Source organism: Orycteropus afer, unplaced genomic scaffold (genome assembly GCF_000298275.1).
Source record: "Orycteropus afer afer isolate SDZICR_OR568_19922 unplaced genomic scaffold, OryAfe1.0 scaffold00908, whole genome shotgun sequence".
NCBI lineage: Eukaryota > Metazoa > Chordata > Mammalia > Tubulidentata > Orycteropodidae > Orycteropus > Orycteropus afer.
The window spans coordinates 284,190-292,824 of record NW_006922495.1 but is presented as its reverse complement, the minus strand read 5'-3'; positions in this window follow the sequence as shown (position 1 = coordinate 292,824).

The following is an 8,635-nucleotide window of genomic DNA, read 5'->3' as shown; positions in this document are numbered from 1 at the left end:
GGTGCGGGATCAGGCAGTGTTTCGTTCTGCTGTGCATGGGGTCGCTATGAGTCGGAAACGACTCGACGGCACTTAACAACAACAACAACAATATTCAATACAACTTGATTGCATATTTGGTCAATTTCAGACTGCAGAAGTTGATAAAAATCTTCAGTTTCTTCATCATTGGCTTTAGTCGTTGGTGTGTAAATTTGAATAATAGTAATATTAACTTCTCTTCCTTGCAGCTCTATGGATATTATCTTATCACTGACAGAATTGTACTTCAGGATACATCTTGAAATGTTTTTGTTTTGTTTTGTTTTCTGACTATGAATGTGATGCCATCCCTCTTCTATTCATCATTCCCAGCATAGTAGACCATGTGATTGTCTGATTCAAAATGGCTGATACTGGTCCTTTTCAGCTCAATAATGTCTAGGATATCAATCTTTATGTGTTCCATTTCATTTTTGACAAATTATAATTTTCCTAGATTCATACTCAGTACATCATATGTTCCAATTATTAATAAATATTTGCAATTGTTTCCTCCCATTTTGAGTCTTTCCCCATCAGAAAATGTAAGTCCCAAAAGCTTTTGTCCATCAATTTCATTAAGGCCAATTCTCCATTGAGGAGGCAGCTCTTCTCCACATTTGAATTACTTCCAAACTCAGGGGCTTATCTCTAGCACTATGTCAGACAATATTTCACTGCTTTTCACAAAATTTTAGAGTAGCATATCAGATATTGTTTCACTTTTGTTCATAATGTTTTTAATGGCCAATTTTTTCAGAAGTGGATGGCCCTGTCCTTCTTCCCAATCTGCCTTAGTCTGGAAGCTCCACTGAAATCTGTCCACCATGGGTGAGCCTTCTAGCATTTGAAATACCTCCAGCCTCACAAAAGTACAAAGCCACCATAGTGCCTAAAACTGACACAAATAACTGGTGGGAAAGGAGTTGGTATATAAATATCCTCTCTCTCATGTTTCTGATCAATATACTCTGAAATGACCTTACTTATCTAGACATTCTTAAAATTACCACACTGGTATATTATACTGATGTTGTTGATGTTGTTAGTTGCCATCAGGTAGATTCCAGTGCATGACAACCTCATGTACGTAGAGTGTAACTGCTTCACAAGATTTTCAAGGCTGTGACCTTTCAGAAGCAAATTACCAGTTCTGTCTTCTAAGGTCCCTCTGGTTGTGTCCAAACAACCATTCTTTGGGCTAACAGTCAGTCACTTAACCATTTGCACCACACAGGGTCAACATCATATTATTTGAATCTTTGATGCAGGATATGGCCAGTATTCTGGTGTCCTTCTATGACATATGAGTGACCAAGAGTAGGAAATAAACTACTCAGTAAAGTAGAGATCAGCCACACCAGTGAATTGTCAGAGCTTGAGTGGTCTATAGCATGCAGACATATCTCCTTTAAAATAGTGGACTACTAGTGGCATCTCCTATCACAAAGCAGAAACAAAGAACCTATTATGCTTTTTAATTTGGGGGGCCTACACACACTACATTTGTGTGTCTTTGTGTGGCCCATTTGTTAATAGCTTGGAAATTTACCAGATTTGAAAATTAAGTAGAATAAAAGATAAATTATGAAAATGCTAGTCAAAAGAAGAGCTAGTGTGTCTATAGTACTGAGAAAAAATGTAGACTTGAATTAAATAAGTATTACTAAGGACAAAGAAAGTCATGTCATGAAAATAAAAAGGGTACTCTCTTTGTAATAAGGAGCTCTGGAGGTTTTATGGTATAAGCATTCAGCTTCTAATGAAAATATTGGTGATTCTAACCTACCAGCCCCTCTGTAGCAGAAAGATGAGGCAGTCTGTCTCCATAAAGATTTATGTTGCTGGTAACCCTATAGAGCCATTCTTTTCTGTCCTGTAGAGCCATTACAGACAGAATCAACTCAATGACAATGGGTGTGGTTTTTCTCTTTTCTTTCTAATAATGATGGCAGTGAAGAGAAGTAAATAAGAAAAATATTTTTAATGGTGCTATATCTACTAATGACCTAAGGCATTTTGATTGCTAACCAGAAGGCTGGTGGTTCAAAACCATCAGCCACTCCTCAGAAGGAAAGTTGGGCAATTTACTTCTGTAGTGATACTGCCTTGGAAACTCAATGAGGGGTCGCTATGAGTTGGATTCTACTCGACAGCAGTGAGCTTATGTCTAATGGAGTAATTATAAATATTTTCAAGGATTTCATTTTACATGGATCCATAATCCACATCCATGGTATCTGCAGTCAAGAAATCAAATGATGTATTGCACTGGGAAAATCTGCTCCAAATAGAAATAGTACATAGTTTACTAGAACGATGATGCACATTTAAAATTATTCAGATAAAAAGAATTTTTATGCTTTACAATAACCTACTTAGTTGTAAAACAACATGTAATTAATGCCTTCATGTTGAGAATATAACAAATATAATTTTATTTATAGTAAATAATAATTACATAAAGTGAAATAGGCATTACAAAAGAGTTCTTGCATTCTGTTGTTGGCTATGAATGTTATGAAAAAAGGAAGTAAAGAGAAAAGGCAGGCTTGCTCTTTATCATTAGATTTTTATTGTGTGCACATGGCCTACATTGGATGTTATTGTGGCATCTCCAATTCTCTGAGGACACTGTCCCCACTGCTACCTATTTCACAGTTTGACAAAATGTTTATTACACCAATTCATTAAAGGCTTTGGAATCTAGGTCACCAAGGGTTCTTGTTTATGCACTTGGCTTCAAGTGTAGTAAATTAAATATGTTTAAAAAATTAACGTCAATCTTGTTATTATAAAAAAATTCACACCTCAACTAGGAAGGTCGAATAGCATCCCTGTGAAACCAGAGAGAGCTCCTGATATCCCCAGATCTTTGAACAGACATATAACTTCAAAATCAGAGAAATATCTTGGTAAAAAAGGCTTGACCACATGTTGGAAATTAAAATATGAAAAAATCATTATCATCCACAGGATGCCTATGAGATGAGTCTGAGTTCAGGAGGAAGAGGGACCAGGAATCTGCACACAAGTCTCTGTACACATCTCTTTTCCATCCTCTGACCACCCAGATGATCAGAGACAACTAATGAACTGCAATCATCATGGACTATTCAAAGAGTGAGTACCTGTCTGGGACTCCCTTTCTTTTCTCTTGGACAAACTTAGATGATGATTTTCTCTAACAGTTTTAATCTTGTTCACCTCAATTAGAGGGGTGTGAAGAGTTAATTAATTATGGTTTAAAAAAACAGAGGTAAGAGTTTGTGGCTCAGAATTGATTGAAGATATTTATAAGGCTGGATTGATGCACGAAGAGAAGTAGATCATTTAAAGATAAATTAAATCAATTTCTATAATCAACCAGAAATGGAATATTATCAGTTAGTATCCCTGACCTCTTAAAATGTTCAATTCTCTAACAAACATATAAAAATAAATCAAATGATCACGAACTAATGTCGATTTACTTTTTAAGATATTTAGGAGCAAACACATGGCTCAAAATTTCTAGGGCTGTGAAGGCACCAGTACTAGGTGTCCCTGGACTGAGGAATGGGGAGGTAGATGGACTGTAAATGTGAACATTTTCTATATAGGCACTCTAATCACCTTCTAATCAATCTCTTCTAATTATTGAATCTATTATTAGTTATTTATCATTATTGCCTGTGTGATTCTCCAGGCTTGGGACGGCCCCAGCTCATCCCTAAACCATACATTAGCTCAGTCCCATCTCTCTCTTTTGGGGAATGCACATTCTGGGAAATTTACTATGAGAAATGAGCATGTAGTGGATAGAGACCATGTCCTTATCTCAGGAAAAAAGGAATATTTAAAGCAACCAACTGAAACCCTCCAGATACCCAATTCATTGGAGTTTCTATGAGGATTTTCTTTTCTTTCTGTTTGTTGATGGACTTGAACAAGAATTGGAAAAGATCTGAGCAGAAGTAAATATAGCTAATTGGTATTGGCTGAAAAAAACCACAGAGAAGCTGTTGGTCCAAATCTAGAATTTAAGAGTCCTTAATCTTTGGTTCATGACTGTGACCATGTAGGACAGAGTAGAACTACTCCCATAGAGTTTCCAAGGCTGTAATCTTGACAGAAGCAGATAGCCACGTCTATCTCAGGAAGAGAAGCTGCTGGGCTTGCAACGGTGACCTTTTGGTTATCAGATGAGCACTTAACCACTGAACCACCAGGGCTCAAAATTCCTTCAATGGCAATGACTTTGGAATGTTAGATTAAGGAGTTCTGGGCTGCAACAGAAGGAGTGCTGGTTCCAGTTCCAGCCAATGGTTTCAAGGAAAAAGATTTGGCAATCTGCTTCCATAAGGATTAAACCAAAACAAACCAAATTCATTGCTGTCAAGTAGATTCTGACCCCTAACAACCCTAAAGGACAGAGTAACTGTTCCATAAGTTTTCTGAAACTGTAAATATTTACAGAAATAGACTGTCACATCTTTCTCCTGAGGAGAACCGGTGGGTGCAAGAACCCATCTGTTGGTTAGCAGTCAAGAGCTTAACCACTTCAATATCACAGATATTTTCCATAATGATTACAGCCAAGAAAGACCAAGAGGCATGCTCCTCTGTCAGAAGGGGTCACTACCAGTCGAAACAACTTCACAGCACCTAACAATAATAACATTTTTTTTAAATGTAATAAGTGTATTGACAGACATACATGGCAAACACAAATGACAGGTTATTTCTGTAAAATATGGTAAGAATTCAGATAATTATTTTACCCCTTAGAGCAAGTATTATGTTTATGCTGATATGATGATTAGGTACTCAGGTTGTAGTGTTGTTTAGGGGCAATATATCACAATTTCTACACACAGAGACACACCTAAACACATGAAAAAAAGAAAAAGTCTTCCAAATTAGTCAGGTATATTGCACAATTAAGAGCTATCAGAGCAGTTTTAAAATCAAGTCCATCTAAGAACTACATCGGGTGATCTAGGTAGAAGGGAGAATATTCACCAAGAATTAAATGTATGGCTCCAGCTCCTCCAGTTCTGTGTCTACGACAATAAACAAGATAGAAACCCTGACTTTAACCCATTTTTTATACTTTCTATTATGTGCAAAGTATGAAAAACACAGGAAGATGCATAATTAGCTTCAGGAGATTCACAAAGACTTCTCTGAAGAGTCTAACCAGGAGACTGGGGAAGGGCTCAGGACAAACCAGGTGTAAGTCAGCATCAGGAGGCAGAATGGAGTAGAGGAGGGAAAATCCAAATGATTAATAAAGAGATGTTCAGACAGGGAGTCCATGTGAAGTAGTTATCACAATCTCTGTCACACAAGATAGGGGCATCTAGATCCTGTTTCCACAATTCTACCACCATCAGGAAAAAAAAAACAGAAAAATCTCCAAATTAAAGCCAGGAAAACAGCAAAATTAAATGACAGGCCCTTCAATGAAACAGAATTTCAATATAGAGCTAAATCAAGAAACGATACAGCTAGAGCTCTATGGTTAATAAAAATAAAAATAAAATTTTAAGTCTATTCTGACTCATAGAAACCCCATGCATGTCAGAGTAGAACCATGCTCCACTGGATTTTCAATGGCTTGGTATTTAGGAAGAAGATTGCCAGTTCTTTCTCTCCAAGTACATCTGGATGACCTCAACCTTCCAACATTTCAGTCAGCAGCCAAGACTATTGACTGCAACAACTGTTTGTACCACCCAGGGACATCTTAATGTTAACGAAAGATTATAAATGTGAGAATTCAGTTTTAATATAGTAAATAAGGAGTGATTTCAGGAGTAAGAGTGGTACAGAAAATACATGATTCCATTACAAATATATTCAGTTTGAGAGGATAGTGAAACTTCTAGATGAAGATGTCTAACAGCCAGAGAGATAGTGTCTGAACTTTTAATAATTGAATATTAAGTACTAAGTGGAAGTCATGGGATTTAATGGAACATCCATGAAAAAATATACATAGAAGCACAGAAATGGAACTAGAGAAGTCTGAGAAACGTCAACAATATAAAGATGAATAGGGGAAGAGATATCTTTAAAGAAGCATAATAGGAAAACAGAGGAGCTCTGGTAGTGTAGCGATTAAAGCACTGGGCTGCTAACCAAAGGTTGGTGGTTTAAACCCACTAGCCACTCCATAGGAGAAAGATTAGGCAGTCTGTTTCCATAAAGATTTATAGAGTTGGATAACTTTTGGGAGTCACTATGAGTCCAAATTAACTTGATGGTAGGATGCTTGGTTTTTGTTTAAAAACAAAACAAAATCTTGTAGTGTGAATATCATGCAAGAAATGTGTCTAGAAAATAAAAGGAAGGAGGGGTCGGCAGTGTTAAATGAAACAAAAGATCAAATAAAATGGCTACACTTACTTAAGTTTAAAGAAATCAATAATAAGCTTGCCAAGAACTGTTTCAGTGCAGAGGTATGTTCAAAAGCCATATCATAAACAGTTGAGTGTGACAAAAGTCAGAAATTGAAGAGAATCATTTCAGATGTTGAAGCAAAAACAGAACATGAACTTAGAGAGTCTATGTAATACCTACGGAACTGATTGTAACATGAGTGAATTGAAAACAAGGAACACTAGTGTGTTTGAGTCAGAAATAAAACAGAATGAAAAACACAATGAGGATTATATTCCACAGCTGTGTATGCCTTTTGCAGGCCATTCCGTCACTTACTAGCGAATTAGCTATGTGTCAACTCTCTGTGTTCCTGGCCAAAGTGGGGAATCAGTGAAAATCTATTAAAGGCAGAAACACTTAAGAAAGTCATGGAAAGATCTAAAGAGTGATGTTTTATAAGGAAAATATCCTTTGTATGTTAATTGTAAGTCTGGCAATAGCAGAACAGAGAGCTAAATTGCTACATGGATTTAGAAACATCTTGTTGGTGATAACCACCCTATACTTACCAATTTCTCCTGGAAAAACAAAAAAATTTCAAGCAGATAAATGAAATTTAGCAAATTTAAGATTGTGAGTAGAGAAACATTCTTACAATAAAGAAAGGGTGCCCTAATAGTCATGAAAGAGCCCTGGTGGCACAGTGAGTAATGCATTTGGCTGCTAACCAGAAGGTCAGTAGTTCAAATCCACTAGCTACTCATAGGAAGAAGATGAGGCAATCTATATCCACAAAGATTGATAGCCTTGGATACCCCATGGGGCCATTGTGAGTTGGAATCTACTCGATGGCAGTGGGTTTGTTTTAATAGTCAAGAAAGGAGCCCTTGTAGCACAATGCTTAAAAGTTTGCACTGCTAACAAAAAGAAAAAAAGGAAGCAGTTTGAAACCACCAGCTGTTCCAAAGGAGAAAGATGAGGCTGTCTGATTCCATAGATATTTCCCCCCTCCCATTCAGTGATCCCAGCAGTCAAGAAACCAGACATTGTATTTCACTGGGCAAATCTTCTGCAAAAGATCTCTTTAAAGTGTTGAAGAGCAAAGATATCTCTTTGAAGATTAAGATGTCCTTACCTAAGGCAGGGTATTTTCCATTGCCTCACATGTATGTGAAAAACGGACAATGAATAAGGAAGACTGACAAAGAGTTGATGCTTTTGAATTGTGGTGTTGGCCAAGAATACTAAAACTACCATGGACTGACATAAGAAGAAACAAATCTATCTTGAAAGAAATGCAACCAGAATACTCCTTGGAAATGAGAGTAGCCAGACTTCATCACACCTACTTTGGTCATGTTGTCAGAAGGGACCATTCCCTGGAGAAGGATATCATGGTAGGTAAAGCAAAGGGGCAGCATAAAAGGGGAAGACCCTCTATGAGATGGATTGACACAGTGGCTGAAACAATAGGCTCCAAGTATAGCAAAGATTGTGAGGATGGTACACTACCAGGTAGTGTTTCATGCTGTTGCACACAAGGTGGCTATGTGTCAGAGCTGACTTGATAGCACCTAACAATAACAATCCAGTGATTCTGACTTAAACAGACCCTATAGGAAAGAATAGAACTGCCAATAGGGTTTCCAAGGCTGTAATCTTAATCTTTAGGAAGAACTCTCATCTTTCTCCCACAGAGCAGTCGGTGGAGTAGAACCACCAAATATTTACCCACTATGCCACCAGAATTCCTATACCCTTGGAAACACAAAGAGGCAGTTTTACACTATTCTATAGGGACATTAACCAGAAGTGTTGAACCAGAACTGCTTACCAGAAAGGTTGGTGTTCAATCACCAGCCACTTCACAGAAGGAAGATGAGATCATCTACTTCAGTAAGATTTACTGCCTCAGAAACTTAGTGAGGGTGGCTATGACTCGGAATTGACTTGATGGCAGTGATTTTGTTTTTTTTTGGGGTTATGGAGTCACTATGGGTCAGAATCAACTAGAAATAGGTTTAGTCATGGTTTTGGTTTAGTAGTCATGATCTCATTATTTCTGGAGGAAAAAGTATACACTGTGGATAAATCCATTCTGTTGTTGTTGTTGTTGTTGTTAAATGCCGTCGACTCGTTTCTGATTCATAGCGACCCCATGCACAGCAGAACGAAACACTGCCCGATCCCGCGCCAGCCCCACAATCCCTGCTATACTTGAGCCCATCATCGCAGCCACCGTATC